The 23,065-nt window shown below is 43.7% G+C and overlaps 1 non-coding gene across 1 annotated transcript; it reads right to left on the reverse strand.

Moving 5' to 3' along the window:
* Positions 1 to 4,331: 4,331 nt before the first annotated feature.
* On the reverse strand, positions 4,332 to 4,438 carry LOC121293986. Its single transcript, XR_005946669.1, has one exon. It is a non-coding gene; the product is annotated as a U6 spliceosomal RNA (small nuclear RNA).
* Between the last annotated feature and the right edge of the window lie 18,627 nt (positions 4,439 to 23,065).

Genomic DNA, 23,065 nt, shown 5'->3' on the forward strand with positions numbered 1-23,065 from the left:
ATCCACAGGGAGAAGGAGGATTGAATGATAAAATGATAGAGCCTACACTCAATGCTGTCTTCTTGATGGCAGTGATCCCATTGAAGAGAAGGGCCCAGCACCCCCTTGCACAGCTTCAAGAAGAGGCCCTGCCTGAGGTCCATAGGCTGTATCAGCGAAACTGCAAGAACCAGAGGATGAGGAGATTTGACCCATCCCATAGAGGCAACTCACACAAACAAAGGTCTACCAAAGAAGACTTTCCTATCTGGAGATAAGCGAAAGACAATGCCACGCACGTCTTGCTTGTCAAGAGATATGGTGGATCATATCTACCACATTCTGCAGGAGGACCTAACACCCTGTGAATTGGGAGGGCATCCCCTACCAGTGTCCCTGAGGTTCACCGCTGCACTCAATTTTTTGCCTGCAGATCATTCCAGGGGTCCACAGAGGGCCTATGCAGATCTCAACATAAATCTGTCAAGGAGGTAACAGATGCTCTCTGCCATAAGGCTCATCATTATGTCAAGTTCACACTCGATTAAGGTAGCCAGGCTGCTAGATTTTAGAGGTTGCAGCCATCTCAGGTTTCCCTAGGGTACAAGGTGCAATCAATAGCACACATGTGGCTTTAGGAGCTCCATGCAGCAGCCCCTGATGTTCACTAACAGGAAAAGGGTTCCATTCCCTTAATATTCAACTGGTGTGCAATCATCAGAAGCACATCAGTACCAGGTACCCTGGGAGTTCCCATGTCTCATACATCCCGAGTCACTCCCAGACGCCTCACACATTCGAGGGGCCTCTGCAGAGGGCTGACTGCTTGAGGATGAGGGGTACCCACTCAAACGATGGCTCATGACACCCCTTATGTCATCCTCAAGTGTGCCTCGTAGGAGAGATACAACATGGCACATAACTTGTCGCGATCCATCATTGAGCAGACCATTGGCATCCTGAAGATGCACTTCCAAGGTTTGGACTGCTCAGGTGGGCCTCTGTAGTACTTTCCAAGGAGGGTGTTCTCCCATAATTGTAGCCTGTTGTGCCTTCACAACCTGGTACTTCAAAGGGGATAATCCCTTATCAGGGGGAGACCTGGAGGAGGCCGAGTGCTCCCTGGATGATGAAGAACAGGAAGGGCAAGAAACTGAAGAGGTAGATGAGGGTCAGCTTCCATGCGAGGATGCTATTGAAGAAGCACGACGTGGAATACATGCCCATGCCAAATTGATAACCACAAGATTCAAAGAGAAGCAAGGTGTAGATGATGGGACACAACCTAATTTCTTTTAACCCTTAATGCCATGCCAATGCACTGAAAGGCCTTTACAACCATTGACATCAAGAGAAAGTTCAGCATTTGGACTTGCACCTTCAACCCTCATGATTCACCAGGCCTAATCTTTGGAAAGGTCAGTGGTAAACCCTGTATCCATGCACTCTGGGAAGTGAAAGTCCATACAATAGCACAAATATTGCGTCAAAGGCCTTGATGCAGTCGTCACCACCTTAAAGAGAAACTTTTAGCAGACACAAAATGCACGCATGGTTGGAGAGATCATCATGGCTGCAGGTCTTTTCATTGGTAGTACCAAACAATGACAGCCATCTCATTATGAAAAACAATTACAACTAAGCTTCCAAGGCTATTGAGCACATCTAACTCAATATTGTCTTGTAAGGAGGAGTAGAGGTTACTAATGCATTTTGCAAACACTGCCAATAAAATTTTGAAGCATCTTCCTGACACAACACAAAGGTCAAGTAACTATCATGAGTCAGCTAGACATCACACGAATGTGAGGCTCACAAAGGGAGGTGATCAATGAGTGGAAGCATGACTCACCCTCGCATTGAGAGGGCACATTGATGTATATGCTCGATGCTTTCAAATCACGGGAACATTCTCATGAACAGCAAATGTATTTACAAAGGTGCCAGATATAAAGTGTGATTGAACACCTGTGGCCCAGAAGTAATGTCAAAGTTTCCTAATTTTTCTAACTCTACCTACATGCCTGGATGCAGCTCTGACATCCACAGCAGAGGTGGAGGCGGCTATGCTCTGTTGCTGACATCCTTTAGATGCCGGAAGCCCTGGGCCTGTTAAGGATCTACTGCTCAGAGTGCACCTTCCTTGGTCTGACCAGCTGAAGCTGATAGGTCAGAGAGAGAGGAGATTTGGAGCAGCTGGACACCCTTGGAATGTCCTGTGTGGAGGTCCCTGGTCCCTGGCTGGCGCTCATGCACCCGAGGGCCCCTCCCTGACTCCTTGAGGACAAGGGGCACCCGGAGGAAGGTCAAATTGCCCCACCCACCTCTCATCTAGCCACTGGTGGATCCCACCAATGCCTATAACAATGGAATGCACGTCCAAATGCAAATCCAGGAGGACCGGTTGGACAAAGGTCTCCAAGGCAGCCGCAACTCTTCCCATGATGACTGCGATGCGCTTGCATATCAGAGCCACCACATCAGACAGAAGTCCTCCATCCTTTGCTCTAGACTGTCGACTACCTCTCGCAATTCTGATTTTCCGCCGCCTGTCATTGCAACTCCAGTATTTTTTCGATGGCCACTTCCAGAGACTCACCAAGGCTCAGACTCAGCGGTTGCCTGATCTCCAGCAGTCCTCCGATAACCAGAGACCTGGGCTGTCACTGTCTCCAACTACTGAGGAGATGTTAGAGTGAGGTGTTCTCCAGAAAGGGACCCTGAGCCTAATGTAGAACTATGACCCATCAAGGTGTGCATCTCTACATTGGTGGAGGGTGCAGATGAAGACAGTGACAGGTCTTCAGCGAGTGGATTCTCATCATCTTCCTCTGAGGTGAGCTGAGGCTTATGTTGGCTCTGCCGATCTTTCTGGACCTGCTGGTGCCTATAAGAGAGGGAAGATAGATTTAGTTCATGAACATGCTGAATAAAAGTTTGCATCTCATTGATTGTGAATGTCAGGATATGATCAATTCATGGAGGACTCATCCATACTGGCTTGCTGGGAGAGGCCAATCTCACCTTCCCACAGGACCGATCCCTGTCCTCCCCTGCCAACTTGGCAGCATCCTCCTTGAATCTGGAGAGCTCAAGGATGTCAGCCATCCCTCCTCCTGTCTGGGGTGTCTCCCACTTGTTGTGGGCAAGCTTGGCTGGCATGAAGTCAAATGGATGGAACATGGTGAGAAGGGATGGAGCAGAGATAGGGAAGCATGCATGCCTCCTGTGTGGGTTAAGCCTTCCTGCAGTAAGGGCTGAGGATGCAGTTTTGCAGCATGATATACGAGATGCTTGACTTTCAATTCCATCATCATCGCTGAATCCCCCACTATCAACATCCAGGGCATTGACCAGAAACTGAACTGGACTAGCTATATGAAGACTGTGGCTACAAGAACAGGTCAGAATATAGGAGTCCTGCAGCGAGTAACTCACCTCCTGATTCCCCAAAGCCTGCCCACCATCTACAAGGCACAAGTCAGGAGTGTGATGGAATGCTCCCCACTTGCCTGGATAAGTACAACTCCAGCAGCACTCCAGAAGCTTGACACCGTCCAGGAGGAAGCAGCCCCCCTTGATTAGTACCCCATTCATAAACATTCACTCCCTCCACCACCAACATAAAGTGGCAGCAGTGTTTGCCATCTACAAGATGCACCACAGGAACTCACCAAGGTTCCTTAGACAGCAGCTTCCAAATCCATGACCTCTACCATCTAGAAGGACAAGGGCAGCAGATAGATGGGAGCGCCACCACCTGGAAGTTCCCCTCCAAGTCACACACCATCCTGACTTGGAAATATATCGCCATTCCTTCACTGTTGCTGGGTCAAAATCCTGGAACTCCCTACCTAACAGCACTATGGGTGTACCTACGCCACCGTGATTGCTGCAGTTCAAGGCAGCAGTTCACCACCACCTTCTCTGGAACTAGGGATGGGCAATAAATACTGGTCCAGCCAGCGACATCCACATTCCATGAATGCAATAAAACTAGTGATATTACAAAGTCTGTGAGATAATCAGTGCTGATGTTTCCCCCACTAATATTGTGCGAGATCCCCAAGCAGTGTAATCCTTTGAGTGCACAATGCCATGATGAGAGTGTGAGATTGGAGCGAGCTGAAAGTTGACTTACCCTGGCGGAGCAGATGAGATCATTCATCCTCTTCCTACATTGGATATCATTTCTCTGGCAGCTGCCCAACAAGCTGACCCGACACCCCCCAACCCCCACCCCCTTGCTGTTAAGTCCAATAATTGTATAATTGGAACCAATAAATCTGAAGCTGGTCTTTTACCTCAAGCAGATTTATTCTTCAGCCAGAGTGACAGAGTCCCAATTCCCTTCCCCTCTGGAGTGTTACACGAATTTGCGTGTCATCCTTGCGCAGGGGCCATGCTAATCTTCTCTGTATCGTTCCAATTTTAGTATATGTGCTGCTGAAGCGAGCACTCTGGAGTATTACAGCTGTACCCATTTATGAGCAAGCAAATGCCCATCACCTGTTTTAACAATGCAATTGTCTTAACAATGTAATTCCAGTCAAGAAGATGATTGTTATTGACTATTGACAATGTAATTGCTTATACATTGACACTTGGGACTGCCTCCCAGGTCAGCAAGGTGAGGCTGGTGGGCTTCCTGGAGCCATCCCTTGGGTGGAGGACATCCCAGTGCTGGTGGACTCCATGGATGAGAGCCCGGGAAGAGTCATTGCCGAGCCTTGGTTTGGCTTTCTTCTTGGGTGCAGATATCTTGAAATGTTTCCTGAACACAGCAGGGCTGGAGAAAGTGAATGTGTGTGTGTTCAGGTGGCATTTAAACATGACGCCCGGATCTTCAACCTCATTAGGTAACGGCGGGCGGACAAATCAGTTCCCAGCTGGCCATGTGGTCCAGAGAACCACTCACTGATGCATAAATAGCTTCCTAGTTTCCAAAATGGAAAAATTCAGCCCTGTGATTCCGTTTTCCTGGATCAACAACCTGAAACGTTGACTGCTGCCTTGGACTCGCTGCTTTTAATTCACCACATTTTTGCATGAATTTGTCCCGGGTGAAGGTATAATGAACAGTATTGGGTATGCTTTTGGAACAGGTCCAAATCTTTAACTCAACCTTGTTTTCCATCAAATTTCTGTCAATCGCCCAATTCATTCTTCCCGCAAAAGCAAAATACTGCAGATGCTGGAAATCTGAAATAAAAACAGAAAATACAGGAGGTCTGGGAACATCTAATAAAGTAGTAAACAAAGTTAGCGTTTCAGGACATTCCATGCTTTCTTGTTATTTGTTATTCATTCCTAATACTGTCCTGTTCCCCTTTTCTGTCTTCTTAGCCACCGTTCACGCACAGCTGCACAATTTCTCTCTGTTACTTGATTACCGCCGGATTAATGCCCCCAACGGACCGAGCCTAATGCCTCAGTCGAGCTTTCCCCGCCTAAAAGGGGCTCCGCAAGCGCCCAGCGACCGTTGGGCGTGAGCACCACCCATGCACCTTTTTTTTAAATTTTAAATTCCAACACGTGCCACCCAGAAGGAAAAAGGCTTCGGCCGGAGCGCACATCCGGGTCTCCACACCACCACCACCACCCACCCACCCACCCCAAGAAACTGCAGAGCCTCTCTTTCGTTTGCCAGCATCCCCATATGTATTTGGCTTGATTTGTGCGGGCAGTGGCAGCACGCACCAGCGGCAAAGGCCGGACTGGCGGGAGGAGAGAGAGTCAGAAGCTGACAAGTTGTGGACCACAAGCAACGATGCCATTGCAACTGGACACACACACATATCAGTATCATGCCCAAAAAGAAGGGAAATGACGCCTTCCCCCCCCCCCCACCCCCCCCCCCCCCACTTCTCATAGCACTGGTGCTTGAATATTGCTTGACTATTTTTTGGGCAGAGGAGTGTTTTTCGGGATCTTGAATTGCTTTACTGTAGTTGCCTTCCTTTATTTTAATTGCAACTCAATTTAGCCTTCTTTAATTTATTTTCTCACCAACTGAGGAAGTGATTTTCTTCATAACTGAAACACTTGCTCTGCATTTGGATGGGTATTTCTTTAGTAATTCCTGTTGCCCTCAGGGTCGGGGAGCTGGATCGGTGTTGGGGCCCTGGCTGTTTGTGGTATATATAAACGATTTAGACTTGAATGTAGGAGTGTTGATCAGTAAGTTCGCGGATGACACGAAAATTGTGAGGTGATAAATAGTGGGGAGGATAGCCTTAGATTACAGGAGGATATAGATGGGCTGGTCAGATGGGCTGATCAGTGGCAAATGGAATTTAATCCGGATAATTGTGAGGTGATGCACTTGGGCAGGACAAACAAGGCATGGGAATACATGATGAATGGTAGGACCCTGGGAAGTACTGAGGATCAGAGGGACCTTGATGTGCATGTCCACCAGTCCCTTAAGGTAGCGGGACAGGTAGATAAAGGTGGTTAGGAAGGCATATGGGATGCTTGCCTTTATTAGCCGAGGCATAGAATATAAGCGCAGGGAAGTTATGCTGGAACTGTATAAAACGTTGGTTAGGCCACAGCTAGACTATTGCGTGTGGTTCTGGAATCCGCATTATAGGAAGGATGTGATTGCACTAAAGAGAGTGCAGGGGAGGTTTACCAAGATGTTGACTGGGCTGGAGAGTTTTCGTTATGAGGAGAAATTAGATAAACTGGAGTTATTTTCCCTGGAACAGAGGAGGTTGAGAGGGGACATGATTGAGGTGTATAAAATTATGAGCGGCACAGATAGGGTAGACAGGAGGGAACTTTTCCCCTTGGTGGAGGGATCAATAACCAGGGGGCATAGACTTAAGGTCGGGGCAGGAGGTTTAGAGGGGATGTGAGGAAAAATTTTTTCACCCAGAGGGTGGTGGGAACCTGGAACTCACTGCCTGAAAGTATGGTAGAGGCAGAAACCCTCGTAACATTTAAGAAGTATTTGGATGTGCACTTGCGATGCCATAGCATACAAAGCTATGGGCCCAGTGCTTGAAAATGGGATCAGAATAGTTAGGTACTTGTTTGATCAGTGCAGACTCGATGGGCCAAAGGACCTTTTTCTGTGCTGTAGACCTCTGTGACTCTATGGAGAATGAGGAGGAGTTCTAAAGGTTCGACCAGAGGTCAATGAGTCAACTTCAGAGGGGGTCTCCTACCCAAAAATGCAGCTGTATAGACAACACATTTGTTACTTGGGCATGACCAAGGAGCTCTCTTCACTTCCTATAGTTCTACCAATGTAATAGTCTCAGAATATTGCCATCACTTGTAAATAACCCTCTACACTTCCTCCATAACTGGTACAGCTCTGCTCATGATGGCCAATATTACTACTGTGTTATGTATCTACTGTTGTCCAACCACATTGCAGTGGGCCAGAGCTATCTCACATGTTCTGTCTTTCTCTCCTTCTCAGCTATTCAGCTGTAACCACACATCTCCCCCGGACTCATCTTTCATTTCTTTATCTGTCCAGCTCATCAACCTGAAACAGATGCTGTCTGACCTGCAAAGGTGAGGCATAATGCCAGGGAACACAAGGTTGCTGAAGGAGGACCTGGCAACATCCATCATTGTTATTTGAGAAAATATGGAAGAGCTGGAGGAAAGAGGTTTGATAGTGTAGTTTGTCGTAGAGAAAAGAACTAGAAAATTGTTTTTATCCGACAGAATGATTCTAGAGTAAGAGGATAACTTGGCTTTGGAGAGGAATGCTTGACATGTTCAAATCAGATTTGGTGGTGGGAAACAGGACTTTTTCTGCACTAGAAACACCCAAGTCTGTAGCCCTCAGAACTTAGAACCCAGAATTGAAAGCCACATCGGGGGAATGATGGTGGTGAGAGACGTTGGCATGGTCACTTTGACAAACAGACCACAGGAGTCTCAGGTACAGGTCACTACCGTTTATTCGAGCAATTACAAGGAGATAACCATCTCAATGCAGCTTGAGATAGCACTTTGCTAAATTACAAGTGTTCAACATATTTCTACATTATTGGTCACGTATAAGAACAGTTTCCAAATTCCAATCTCGTCAACATATAGCTTTACATTAAACAGACATCTCTGGTAACAGGTACATGCATCGTATTTCTCTATTTTTTCACCCAGGCAGAGACCTTCCCTCCTACCTAAACTAGGACCATCTGTTCTTCCCCTATCTGTTGAAAAGCACACTTAGTTGTTATTGCCATCCCCTGACTCCAGTCCGGCTCCCAAGGCCTTTCTGTTGTTTGCAGGCCCTAAGGCTGTGCAAGGTTCATCTGGTAACCTTTAACTGTTAACGTGCTTGGTAGCACTGTCTGCCTGGAGATTTTAAGTAATTCATTCCCTTTCAATAATTCTCCCTTACCATAAATTCTTATTTACTTTCTTTCCCCTAACAGTCCCCCCTTTTGGCCCTTGGCCTAGCCCAAGGTAGCCAACTATAGTAGTACTGTCCATCCCTTTACGCACCGCCGCCCATTGATGCTGGCCAGTCATCCAGCTTTGGGTTGTAAAAGGTACCGTCAGACCATCTGTATCATCTGGCCCCTCAATTCAGGCCTCTGGCTTACTAAATTTCTTCTCCACCTGCTGAAACTCCCCCAGCGCCACCTCTTTTGCCACCTTCGTGTACGATGAATCAAGTATGTTAAATTTATAACAAAAACAAAAATACCTGGAAAAACTCAGCAGGTCTGACAGCATCAGAACCTGTACTCATGAAGGGTCATACGGACTCGAAACGTCAACTGTATCTCTCTCCATAGATGCTGTCAGACCTGCTGAGTTTTTCCAGGTATTTTTGTTTTTGTTCTAGATGTCCAACATCCTCAGTATTTTGCTTTTATGTTAAAATTACAACAAGTATCAGCTGAATCACAACCAGGACATGGGAGATAATCTGAATCCACAGGTGTATTTGTACATTTGAGCCCCAATTCCACTACCACCATGTGGAGGAACCTATTTGCTCGATATCCTCTTTTAAGGCTCTAACCAATTGCTGCAGTGTATAGTAAGCTCTATATATCTACTGAGCCCGTCTCCGAATCGCAGTTAGGTGCTCTAGTAATAAGGGAATTTCATAGGAGAACTGGTTCAAATACTGTGTCAGGTTATCCTTAAAGCTTTCCATGACCTGAATAATAGCCGCTCCTCTCTTACATATTACGACCAGTTCCACCTTCCCCACCCTTGCCAGCACCTGCGGGTTTAGGCGCACTGAATGATTGTGGATGGGGCACATCTGGTTGCTCCTGTCCTGGATCTTTTGCTGCCACGTAGTAATACAATATCTCCCATTCCCCATATATGCAACATGAGTTGGTTCTTTTGCAGCCCATATAGTTTCCATTGTACAATTTGCTGCTGCTTTAAATCCACACTTAGCTTCTTCCATCTCGTGTATTGGATGTGCACATACTTCTGCAGTGGTCTCTATGCTACACCCTTCAAATGTGGTGCTAACTATATTTCCTTCTACGTCTACTGCATTTGGCAGAATATTGTGGTACTTAATATAGTAATCCCCCCGTATCACCCCAATATTTTCTACTCCATGTAATGTTCTGCCGGGTGTTGATATAGGTATAACAGGTATCACTAAGACAATTAGCATATTACTATTCACTATACATTCAACATTCATTCTATATATGCATGTTAAACCTCTGAGCTGGCAACCGGTCAAGTCATAATCCTTGTGTGGTGAAAGATTACATAAATGTTCATTAATCTGTCTTAAATTCTCTCAGGCTTGTTCCAGTGTCCAAGATCCGTAGCTGCTACAAACATAATTTCTGCTTGAATTCAGCAACTTTAGGTCCTGAACTCCCTCCTCCATCCCCACCCCCTTTCTGTTTCTTCCCCCTTCCTTTTGTTTTTTTCCAATAAATTATATAGATTTTTCTTTTTCCCACCTATTTCCATTATTTTTAAATATTTTTAAACCTTTTATGCTCCCCCCACCCCCACTAGAGCTATACCTTGAGTGCCCTACCATCCATTCTTAATTAGCACATTCGTTTAGATATATATCAGCAACTTCAACACCTATGTGTTCTTTTGTTCTGCCGTCTGTGACATCTTTTGATGATCTGCTTCTATCACTGCTTGCTTGTCCCTACAACCACACCAACCCCCTCCACTTCTCTCCCCTCACCCAACCCCCCACACCGCCCCCTCCCCCCCCCACCACACACACACACACACACACACCCACCCACCTTAAACCAGCTTATATTTCACCCCTTTCCTATTTCGACTTAGCTCTGTCGAAGGGTCATGAGGACTCGAAACGTCAACTCTTTTCTTCTCCGCCGATGCTGCCAGACCTGCTGAGTTTTTCCAGGTAATTCTGTTTTTGTTTTATAATTTCTGCTTGCTTCATCTGAAATATTTTTCCCTATCCCAATCAGTTTATCGATAGTCCCCGCATGACTTTCAAGCATGGTAGTCAGGTTTTGAATTAACCGTGTCATGTCCTGGTCTGTGTTTAACTGGGTGTTGTGAATTCCCTGTCCCCGTTCTAAAATTTCCTTAAGCTTGGAGCTCAAAGTCCGAACCTTCTGGTCAACAGTTGTCAGGTTCTGAATCAACCACTGATGGCCCTAAATTGAACATTGTTGCGGCATCATTTATCAGGCTGCGCTTAACGCAGTTCCCTCCCAAGCTTGACTGCATCTTGCCGTTGAAATGAGATGATTCCGTCATCAACTGGCCCATTAGAGCCGTATATAGTGCATTAATATGGGTTGAGCACCACTGGGGCGGGGCAATTCCGGATATGTTCAAGACTACGGGTACATTATCATACAAAACTTCTGATTAACCAGTACCAAACCTTTTGCCGGTCCTGAATGCATAGTTGGACAAGGTGGGTCAGTCAGTGTGGTTTGAGGAGCTTCAATTATCTCTACTCGGATTGTGAAAGTAGACGTGGGAGGTGGCTGCTCTTTTGGGCGGACCTCCCACGCCCGCTCTGAAGCAAACCCTTACTACAATTCGAAAGCACTTGTTCTCCTATTGTTACATTTATCATTCCCCGTTGCGTGTCGCATTCGGCACTGTCCATGCTGTACCAAAGTTCCTCCTGCAGTGCGGGATGAGCAGTGATGATCCCCGACCTTGTTGCCAGTACTGATACACCCACGACCAGGATCGTAGATCTGTGGAGACATTAACATCAGCTCCCATTCTCTGGCTTACAGCTTGGTCAATTGTCATGTATCTTTCACTGTATATAATGCCTCCATTTACTTCCCGTACAAGTGCCCATGTATCACCCATCATAATTACCTCGTATGGTCCATGCTACCTGGGGACAAATCCTGTTCGCTCCGGGCTCACCTTGACCATCACCATATTCCACACTTGTGGGGAGGGGGTCCATTGTTGCTCTCTTTGGATTTGCCTGTTTCCATATCCTTAATCACCTGTCGGTCTCTGAACTTCCTTCCTTATTTCATGCAATTGCCTACTCATTTCCCTCATGTAGTCTCACATCCTTCCTTTAGTGGTCCTACATCTCCCACTCCTACTATGATTCCCTCAGGTAGCTGCATTACTCCTCCTGTCATTAGTTCAAATGGGGTGAACCTGGTGGTTCTGCTTGGGGTAGCCCTAAGGTGCATGAGAATATTGGGCTGTTCCCTGTCTCTTGAATTGCTTTTGTGATTGATGTTTTTTTTAAAGTTCAGTTCATCCTTTCCACCATCCCTGAGCTCTGTGGCTGGTAGAGAATGTGGAAGTTCTGGTTAAATTTAAATTTATTCATTTCTTTAATGACTCTTCCTGTGAAATGAGTTCCCTGATCTGAATCCATCTGAATAGGCACCCTCCACTCCTTCCAGTCTACTGTCTCCTGCTGCTGTCCCACGTCAGATCTCAATTCCTTAAACTGACTACACAACGCTACAGTGCACCTGCTTATCCTATCTTTCAATGGCTCAGTATCTTCACTTCCAGTGATGGTTCTCTCTGGGAGCCGCTTAACTCTGTCTGTCATCATAGTGTTAATCCTCTGGTCTTACTTTTTGTAGCTCACAGGCACATTAATACAATCAGTAATATATCTATTTAGCCTTTTTCCAGCTTTCCTTTTACCTATATCCATCTTGTGGTAAATTATTGTTAAGTATTATTTCTCCTTACATTTCAATTCCTGAACTACAGATTTCACATAGTTTTACCTCTAAGATTTTTTTTCCCTGACCATGATCAAACCTAAGATTCTCTTGAGGTCAGTTTCTCTATTGTCTTGATCGTTTATAATGTTTATTTGCTATTTAGGCCGTATTAACTATTCTGTGTCAACGAAGATCATTGTCTCTAGATCTTTGCTTATCTCTCCCCCACCCCGTGTGTTTCCAATGTCTCAGTTGATGGGCCAGATTATCAAATTCAGTTCCCTTAAAACCGTTTGTATATTGCATCCTCTTTCCCTAACCCTTTCTCCTATTTGCGTCATAACATTTTACACATGCAACAGTTACCATCTTATCTTGTTCAGGTTGTCTGGAGAGACTTTAAAATCCAGTGAAGTATTCTCATAACAGTTTTAAAACAGAAATCAGGCATTGACATGTTTTGCTTCCTTATCTTCTCAAAGAACATTTTATCGTCTCAAAAGTAGCCCACTAAATTGTGTCTGACCTGTTTCTTTTAGAATTATCCCAGATTCATTAACTCGGCCAAAAATTGGATGTCTGCCAAACTTTATCGAGGTCTTGAGCTTAGCTTCATATTTTGGAAATAGACAAAGCTTGAAGTATTTGAATTAGTGCCAATTGTTGTCAAACATTTTAAAATGAAAATTCCCTTTTGAGAACTTCATCACGAACCAAACCTCAAAATTTTAAACTTTGTAAGAAATATAATTTACGCTTTCAAAATTAAAACTGCCTCTTTCTTATGTGTATTGATTTGTATCCAGATTAGAAGTCCCATATGTTTATCGACACATTCTTTATCTTTGGATAGCATCCTCGTTATTCAAAGTAACCTGTTAAATTACACTGCACTTTACATCTCAAGATTGTCCCAAATTCAAATTATAATGCTGTTGGAATGCAGATTTCTTTTAATATGTAATGCATCTCTTCAAAAGAAACCCCTTTTTAACCATTGAAACCAAACAGACCGTGTGTTTATGCCTTTTGGTTTTCCTAGAATCCCTTGAACTTCAGGTAATTTTCTCCCTCAGGATTTTAGAATACTAACTCGTATGAGTTAATGTAACTTGTATGTATCAATCCCAATCAGCTTAGAAGCTGATGATACTAGTCTGCAAGGGGGTGGTACAAAGGTTGGTTCATCTAACCTTGTTTAGCTTTACAATACCTTCAAATTGCGATTTTTGCCAGAAAACTCAACTCAAACCTTATACTCAAAACTTTGGAATGTTTTAGTATACTTTTCCTTTAATCTAACATGGGCTTTCAAATCTAAAGTGCTGAATTACACACACAAATGACAATTTACGGAAGAAAACACATTAAAGCTCACATACAAATGCTTCCTTGCACACAAGCAAACACATATATTTATGTTCCTATAATATTGAACTTAACGACTTAAAATTCTCATATTCTAAACAAAACTTCAAATAGCATTGGGAGAAATAAAGGGATCTTGAAGGCTCCACCTATAGGGACCATCAAACTGACGAAAGCTCACATTTCCCCTGCTACTGCCTGTCAGTGCTTATTAACCCCCTAGGGGTACACCCCTTTTCTCTCTCTCTCTCTCTCTCTTCAGCACAAGCAGCTCTTGTAACTTAGATCATTTCATTTTTTTTTAAGTTACAGAAAATTCAGTAGCAGACCTTTCGGGCCCCAATCATCCTTCCACATTTTCTTGATTAATTTTGACCGTTGTTCTGCTATGGACGTTGTGATGGAGTCTGCGGCTCCCCAGTCGATTCCATAGCACTTTCCTGTTTTGCTCACAGCATTCTATTTGTTTGTCTCTGCACAATTAATTCACGCAGCTCTGACAACTTAGTTATTTGCGGTGTGTGCGGTCTACTTGTTTCACTGGGTTCTGGCCTGCGTGGCTTCGGCTAAGGTTCTGTTTCAAATCGAAGCCTTCCAGCATGGCTCTGCCTCCTACCCTGGCGCCTCCTATCTCCTGTCCTGAGTCCTCCTCCCGATTCTTTTGATACTTGACCGGACCATTCTCAGGTAGGCTTACTGCACCAACTACAGGTGGTAAATAAAATATACTCACCCACTTTGCAGAGCCGTCCCAAGGATCTAATCCAAGTATCCTGCCGACTACGCCAAACTGTCATGGTCACTTTGACAAATGGACCACAGGAGTCTCAGGTACAGGTCACTACCGTTTATTCAAGCAATTGCAAGGAGATAACCATCTCAATGTAGCTTGAGATAGCACTCTGCTAAATTACAAGTGTTCAACATATTTATACATTATTGGTCATGTACAAGAACAGTTTCCAGATTCTGATCTCATCAACAGATAGGTTTACATTAAACAGACATCTCTGGTAACAGGTACATGCATCGTATGTCCCTATTTTTTTACCCAGGCAGAGACCTTCCCTCCTACCTAAACTAAGACCATCTGTTCTTCCCCTATCTGTTGAAGAGCACACTTAATCTTAGTTGTTATTGCCATCCTCTGACTCCAGTCCGGCTCCCAAGGCCTTTCTGTTGTTTGCAGGCCCTAAGGTTGTGCAAGTTCATCTGGTAACCTTTAACTGTTAATGTGCTTGGTAGCACTGTCTGCCTGGAGATTTTAAGTAATTCATTCCCTTTCAATAAATTCTCCTGTACCATAAATTCTTACTTACTTTCTTCCCCCTAACAGACATTAATACATGTTAACACACAAGCTGGTACAGTGGTGACAGCAAGTTCACTGTCTCCCATTCTGTCTAATTTCCAATCTAAGTTATGCCACTATGAAGAGGCTCCTGGAAAACACAAGGGAGGAGGGAAAGTTAGTGGCTGTGTTGATCCCAAACAACCATTCCACACCCAATACTTCACAATTTTATAAGGGCACTAAATCCTCTGATTTCAATCAAGTCCAAAGAGACTTTGAACATGAGGAGTCCTTGTACAAATGGACAATTTCACATTTTCCCAAATTATACTCTATTTGCCAGATCTTTGCCCACTCATTTAACCAATCTATATGTTTTTGTAGCCTCCTTATGTCCTCTTCACAACGAACTTTCCTACCTATCTTTGTGTCATCAGCAAATTTGGCAACCATCCCTTCAATCCTTCATCTAAGTCATTTATATAAATTGCAAACAGTTGAGGTCCCAGCACTGATCCCTGTGGCACACCACTTGTTACATCTTGTCAACCTGAAAGCAACCCATTATGCCTACTCTCTGCTTCCTGTTAGCCAGCCAATCTTCTAGCCATGCCAATATGTTACCCCCTATACCATGAGCTTTTATTTTTCGCAATAACCTTTGATGTGGCACTTTATCAAATGCCTTTTGGAAATCTAAGTACAGTGCATCCACTCAAAGAACAAAGAAAAGTACAGCACAGGAACAGGCCCTTCGGCCTTCCAAGCCTGCGCCGATCATATTGCCCGTCAACTGAAACATTTTGCACTTCCAGGGTCCATATCCCTCTATTCCTATCCTATTCATGTGTTTGTCGAGCTGCCTCTTAAACACCACTATCGTACCTGCTTCCACCACCTCCTCTGGCAGCGAATTCCAGACACTCACTACCCTCTGCTTAAAAAACTTGCCCCGCACATCTCCTCCATAGTTTTCTCCTCTCACCCTAAATCTATGTCCCCTAGTAATTGACTCTTCCACCCTGGGAAAAAGCTTCTGACTATCTACTCTGTCCATGCCACTCATAATTTTGTAAACTTCTATCAAGTCGCCCCTCAATCTCCGTCGCTCTAGTGAGAACAATCTGAGTTTCTCCAACCTCTCCTCATAGCTAATAACCTCCAGACCAGGCAGCATCCTGGAAACCTCCTCTGCACCCTCTCCAATGCCTCCATATCCTTCTGGTAATGTGGTGACCAGAATTGCACGCAATATTCCAAGTGTGGCCTAACCAAGTTTTTATACAGCTGCAGCATGACTTCCCAGCTTTTATACTCAGTACCCCTGCCGATGAAGGCAAGCATGCCATATGCCTTCCTGACTACCTTATCCACCTGCATTGCCACTTTCAGTGACCTGTGGACCTGTACACCCAGATCCCTCTGCCCGTCGATGCACTTAAGGGTTCTGCCATTTACTGTATAATTCCTGCCTGTATTAGACCTTCCAAAATGTATTACCTCGCGTTTGTACGGATTAAACTCCATCTGCCATTTCTCCGCCCAAGTCTCCAACCGATCTATATCCCGTTGTATCCTTTGACAATCCTCTTCACTATCTGCAACTCCTCCAACCTTAGTGTCATCTGCAAACTTACTAATTAGCCCAGTTACATTTTCCTCCAAATCATTTATGTATATTACAAACAGCAAAGGTCCCAGCACTGATCCCTGTGGAACTCCACTGGTCACAGCTCTCCATTCAGAAAAGCACCCTTCCACTGCTACCCTCTGTCTTCTATGACCAAGCCAATTCTGTATCCATCTTGCCAGCTCACCTCTGATCCCATGTGACTTTACCTTCTGCACTAGTCTGCCATGAGGGACCTTGTCAAAGGCCTTACTGAAATCCATGTATATAACATCCACTGCCCTTCCATCGTCAATCATCTTTGTCACTTCCTCGAAAAACTCGATCAAGTTAGTGAGACACGACCTCCCCTTCACAAAACCATGCTGCCTCTCACTAATACGCCCATTTGCTCCTAAATGGTAGTAAATTCTGTCACGAGGAATCTTCTCCAATAATTTCCCTATCACTGACGTAAGGCTCACCAGCCTGTAATTTCCTGGATTATCCCTGCTACCCTTCTTAAACAATGGAACAACATTGGCCATTCTCCAGTCCTCTGGGACCTCACCCATAACCAGTGAGAATACAAAGATTTCTGTCAAGGCCTCAGCAATCTCCTCCCTTGCCTCCCTCAGTACTCTGGGGTAGATCCCATCTGGCCCTGGGGACACCAACTTAATATTCTTCAAGACGCCTAACACCTCTTTTTTGATCTCAACATGATCCAGGCTATCTACACACACTTCCCTAGACAAATTGACCGCTAAGTCCTTCTCTTTGATGAATACTGATGAGGTATTCATTTAGTATCTCTCCCATTTCTTCTGGCTCCACACACAGATTCCCACCTCTGTCCCTGAGTGGGCCTACCCTTTCCCTGGCTACCCTCTTGCTTTTTACATATGTATAAAAGACCTTGGGATTTTCCTTAATCCTGGTTGCCAGTGACTTTCATGACCCCTTTTGGCCCTCCTAACTCTTTGTTTAATTTTCTTCCTACTTTCTTTGTATTCTCCACAGGCTTCATCTGTTCCCAGCCTTCTAACCGTTATGAATGCTTCCCTTTTCTTTTGACTAATCTCACAATATCCTTCATTATCCAAGGTTCCTGAAACTTGCCATGCTTATCCTTCATCCTAGCAGGAACATGCCAGTCCTGAATTCTTATCAACTGATGTTTGAAAGCCCCCCACATGTCAGTTGTTGATTTGCCCTCAAACATCCGCCTCCAGTCTAGATTCCTCAGTTCCTGCCTAATATTGTTATAATTAGCCTTCCCCCAATTAAACACCTTAACCTGAGGACTCCTGTTGTCCTTACTGTCCTTATCCTACTCATTCTCTTTTATCCACAGCACATATCCACAGAACTCCAATAAGTTGGTTAAACACAATTTCCCTTTCACAAAACCATGTTGACTCTGCCTCCATCAGGACCCGAGCTCTTGTCAGCCCGCAGCTCCAACAATTTACGCAGCACCACTTCTCTGGTGGCTGTAATTTTCCTGACTTCCTTACCCACTTCCATTTCGTGGTTTATAGCTGCTTCTGTGATGTTACTTGTGTCCTCTATAGTGAAAACTGGTGCAAAATACCTGTTCAATTAATCTGCCATCTCCTTGTTTTCCATTATCAATTCCCCAGATTCACTTTCTACAGGACCAACACTCACTTTGTTAACTCTTTTCTTTTTAAAATATTTGTAAAAATTCTGTTTTTGTATTTCTGGCTAGTTTTCTCTCATACTCTAATTTTTCCCCCCCTTATTAGTCTTTTAGTCATTCTTTGCTATTCCTTATATTCTATCGAATCTTCTGGCCTGCCATCTGTCTTTGCACAATGAAATGCTTTTCCTTTAAATTTGATACTATCGTTAACTTTTCTAGTTAACTACGGATGGTGCGTCCGTCCCTTGGACTTTTTCTTACTCGTTGGAATGTATCTATTCTACGCGTTCTGAAATATCCCCTTAAATATTAGCCACTGAATCTCTATTGACCTATCCCTTAACCTAATTTGCCAATTCATTTAGCCAGCTCAGCTTTCATGCCCTCATAATTGCCCATATTTAAGTTTAAAAACTTAATTTCAGACCCACTCCTTTCTCCCTCAAACTGAATGTAAAGTTCTATCATATTATGGTCGCTGCTATCTAAGGGCACTTTCACTATGAGATCATTCCTTACTCCCATCTCAATGCACAACACCAGGTTTAGTATAGCCAGCTCTCTGGTTGACTCTAGAACATGCTGTTCTAAGAAACTAACCCAAAAATATTCAATGTACTCCTCAACTCAGCTACCTTTGCCCATCTGACTTTTCCAGACTATATGTAAATTAAAATCTCCCATGATTATCACCGTGCCTTTCTAACAAGCTTCAATTTATGCTTAACCCTACCATGTGGTTACTGTTAGGGGGCCTGTACGCAACTCCCATAAGTGACTTCTTGCCTTTACCATTTCTCATCTCTACCCAAACTGTTTCCACATCCTGGGTTCCTGAACTTAGGTCGTCCCTCTCTATTGCGCTCATACCATCATTAACAAAGAGAGCCACCCCTCCACCTTTTCCTTGCTTCCAGTTCTTCCTAAATATCCTGTACCCTTCAATATTTTCGTCCCAATCCATGTACTCCTGCAGCCATGTCTCCATAATGGCTACCGGATCGTGATTATTTATTTCTATGTGCGCTTTCAGTTCATCTGTTTTGTTTCGATTGCTATGTACATTCAGATACAGAGCATTTGGCTTTATCCTTTTATTCTTTTTATAACCTCTTGTTTCATCTGTTGATTTACTGTTAGATTTGTACTCTCTATCGCTTCCTGTCATGGTCTGTTTTTCATTTCCTATAATATCTTTCTCTTTTGTCTTGTCTCTGCTCTTTGATTTACTACATCTTCCCAAATTTGATCCTTTGCCCCCACTATTAATTTCAAAACCCTCTCTACTTCCCTAGTTATGCGGCTTGCAAGAACACCGGTCCCAGCACAGTTTGAGTGTAGACCATCCCAACAGTACAGATCCCTTTTTCCCCAATATTGGTGCCAGGGCCCCACAAACCGGAACCCACTTCTTCCACACCAGTCTTTGAGCCACACATTCATTTCCCTAATCTGATTTGTCCCATGCCAATTTGCACGTGCCTCAGGTATTAATCCAGAGATTATGACCTTTGAGATTCTGTTTCTTAATATGATGGCTAGGTCCTCATATTGACTATGCACAGCCCCCTTCTTTGTCCTGCCTATGTCATTGATACTACATGGACCATGACAAATGGTTCTTCCACCTCCCACTGCAAATGCCTCTCCAGCCCTGAGCAGATGTCCTGCACCCTGGCACCGGGCAGGTAACACAGCTGTCTGGACTCATGCTTTTTGTAGCAGAGAATGGTGTCAATCGCTCTGACTATACTATCCCCCACTACCACTACATTCCTTTTTGCTCCCCCCACTTGAATGGCTTCCTGTACCACTGTGCCATGTCCAGTTAGCTCATCCACCCCACAGCCCTCACTCTCATCCAAACAAGCTGAAAAAAAACCTTAAACCTGTTGGACAATTGTAAAGGCTGAGTATCCTGCACTCCTGCCCTCTTGAGTCTTACCTGCCTCATTTACAGTCACACTCTCCCGTCCCTAACCACTTACCAATTCAGAAGACCCTGTCCTAAGAGGTGTGACTGCCTCTTGGTACAAAGAATCCAGCTAACTTTCCCCCTCCCTGATGCATCACAGTGTTTGTAGTTCAGCCTCCAGCTCATAAACCCTGAGCTGAAGCTGCTCAAACCAAACACTTTCTGCAGGTGTGTTTGCCCTGGAGCAAACTGGCATCCAGGAGTTCCCACATGCTGCAGCTGTGACACAGCACCTGTCCTGACATCCTTAATGTGTTCTAATTAACTATTTAATTATTTTATTCAAAAATATCTTTTACTTTGTTTTTATGTATTTTATTAACCTTACCACCAGTTGCCAGACTATTTTGAACCTTAGGAATAGAATAAACCTTAGTCACTTAAGAGATACTCACCAAATGATTAGCTTCTTCTCCTGTAGCAGAGTATGACCACTTGCTGAAGGCTGAACAAGTTAGAAAGCAGAAAGCAAAAGAGCACTTCTTTCCCTTAATTACCCAACTCCCAGCACTCAATTCTAAGTCGCAGTTCTTGCAGTAAGCCATACCTAAAGCATCTCTTTCCTCAATGCACCAAATTCCCACTTTGAACCAAATTTCATAATATACTCACTCGGTCTCTGTCTCACTCAGGCCAAAGACTCCCCTCGCTGATCAAAAAACTTCTTAATATATTGATAAACAGATAGGTTGATTAATGGTTTTATTAATCCATTTTCACATTTTAAAAAACATTTTCTTGTTTATCAAGAGGGTCATTAACTGGCCTAGTAGAGACATCCACTACTAACTTAAATATATTTTTCTCTTATATTTTCCATTATTTTCTGCTTTTTCTTTCAGTTCTCTGGTTAAATTGCACATGGACAAACACCTCTCTGGTCTCTGCCTTTCTTTCATTTTACATAGGCTAGACTGACTCAAGATCCTCTGCTTTTTCTTCATTCCTGTGAAGAACACTGCTCTTTGGGATCTCTCTGTAACATGCTGTTTGATATTGGGAATATACCTTGTGTGGAAATTTAGGCATCCAGTTCTATCATGCTGCTCCATTGTATAAGGACACCATTGCACAGCACGAAGATAACTGTTGGGAGGTTTTTTTTTAAAATTATATTGCAGGAACATTGTCCTTGTAAAAGAATGTTGGGCATTTTTTTATTTGGAACAGAGAAGACCCTTTCATCATTACATCACACTGATGACAAATGTCACACAGGTGACATAATGGTTCATCTGAATATAATATACATCATTGTGCTGTGCATACAGTTCTGAAAACTATACTTATCTTGTTGAGCTCGGAGTTTGGGAACTTCTACTCCTGACAAACATCAGACTTCCCGCACATGTGCAGACCTGGAGCAGGCTACACATGTGCAGTTCAGTAGATCTGCATCTTTAATTTCTTCATGTTCAAGACATGCCCAGCTCGCCTGCACATAAAGAGGGGAACAAAGGCATGAAAATCCAGGTCAGGTGACCAGATGCAGAGCCCCATAAAAGAATAGTATCCCAGGCAGGGGACAGGTAGATGTTCTAAAAAGGGCAGAGGGGACAGGGAGAGGTCCCAAAAGGAAGTTCCAGGTAGGGGACAGAATGGGTCCCAGTTGTTAAGGAAAAAGAGAGGAACAGAGAAACAGGTTCCAAACATGAAAAAAGCTGGGAGGAATAGATGTTAAGTGGAAAAGGCAGCTGAAGGTTGATAACTCCATGCTGCAGGCCGTTGGGGCAAAGGTACATAAATAAATAAATAAATAAATATTTTGGAACAGTAAAATTCTGCTTGGCACAGCCAAAGATCTGAAGTTGTGCTTGTGTGTAGACTCAGGAGTCCAGGGGAATGGAATCTCAGGAGATGAGATTGAAACTCTGCAAAGTGGGCCATTGTTGAAGCCATCCAAGTTGGAATGACTTTTGGAGAGAATTTCAAGGCAAGATCTTTGAGGTGAAGATTGGAATTCCTCATGAGAGAGTTGGAGTTTCAGTGAGATTGGTTGACTCACAGTGTTACTGACCTCTGGATCAGTTGTTGAGAAATCTGTGGAATCTGTTTTGATTGCTTCTGTCGTTTATTGTGCAGTGTGGTGTGTTCAGCAACAGCTTGCCTGTTAATTCACATATACCTCATGCTTGCCCTGAATGTTAGAGTGTAAGATAGATATTGTAAATTATTTTATACTTCTAACCTTGTATAGTAGTTTATTTTTGTTTGTTCAAAAACCAGTGGAATCTTGCAGTTTTATTCACTTACTAACTGTCTTGAATTTATTTCACTTTAAACAAAACGTTATTGGTCCCTAACCGGATCTTACCAAAAACTTGGGGGTCTGGCCAAGGATCATATCAATATATAAACTTAAAAAAAATTTGAAAGGCAGCTGGATACAAAAAGTAGAGTTTCAATCTTAGATTCCCCAGAAGATTTGAATCTCACCCCACCCAGCCTATCACTACAGATGCCACCCTTCATGACAAAATGCCTTTGCAAATAAATGAGAAATAGCAAGCATTCAGCAGAAATTTGCAGAAAGAATACCTCATATGAAAGAGAGGTGCCTTACAATAGAAACATTTTTCTCTAAAGGGGAATCTAGGACAAAGGGATATAACCTTAAAATCAGAGCTCAGGCATTAATGAAAAAAGCTAGGAAACACTTCTTCACACAAAGGGTGGTAGAAGTTTGGAATTCTCTCCCACAAAAAAGCAGTAGATGCTAGCTCAATTAATAATTTTAAATCTCAGCCACAATAATCAAAGCTTTTTCCAGTATTTCCTGTACTCTATCTATCAGTTGACACTGCCACAAAATTAGCATGTTTTTTTTTTTGTTTTGTTTATGGAATATGGGTGATGGTGAAAAAAAACCACATTTATTTCTCAACCCTAGTTGCCCTGAAAACACATATTGGTGGATGGAAAGTACCTGCTATTTGATTAGGCACTTCCTGTTCTAGCTCACAAAACACAGGGGAGTGATTTTTGCCATCAATTTATTGGGCAATAACCTGATGTTGATCTCCCACATGGTTGTAAC

The sequence above is a fragment of the Carcharodon carcharias genome, chromosome 22 (assembly GCF_017639515.1).
Source record: "Carcharodon carcharias isolate sCarCar2 chromosome 22, sCarCar2.pri, whole genome shotgun sequence".
NCBI lineage: Eukaryota > Metazoa > Chordata > Chondrichthyes > Lamniformes > Lamnidae > Carcharodon > Carcharodon carcharias.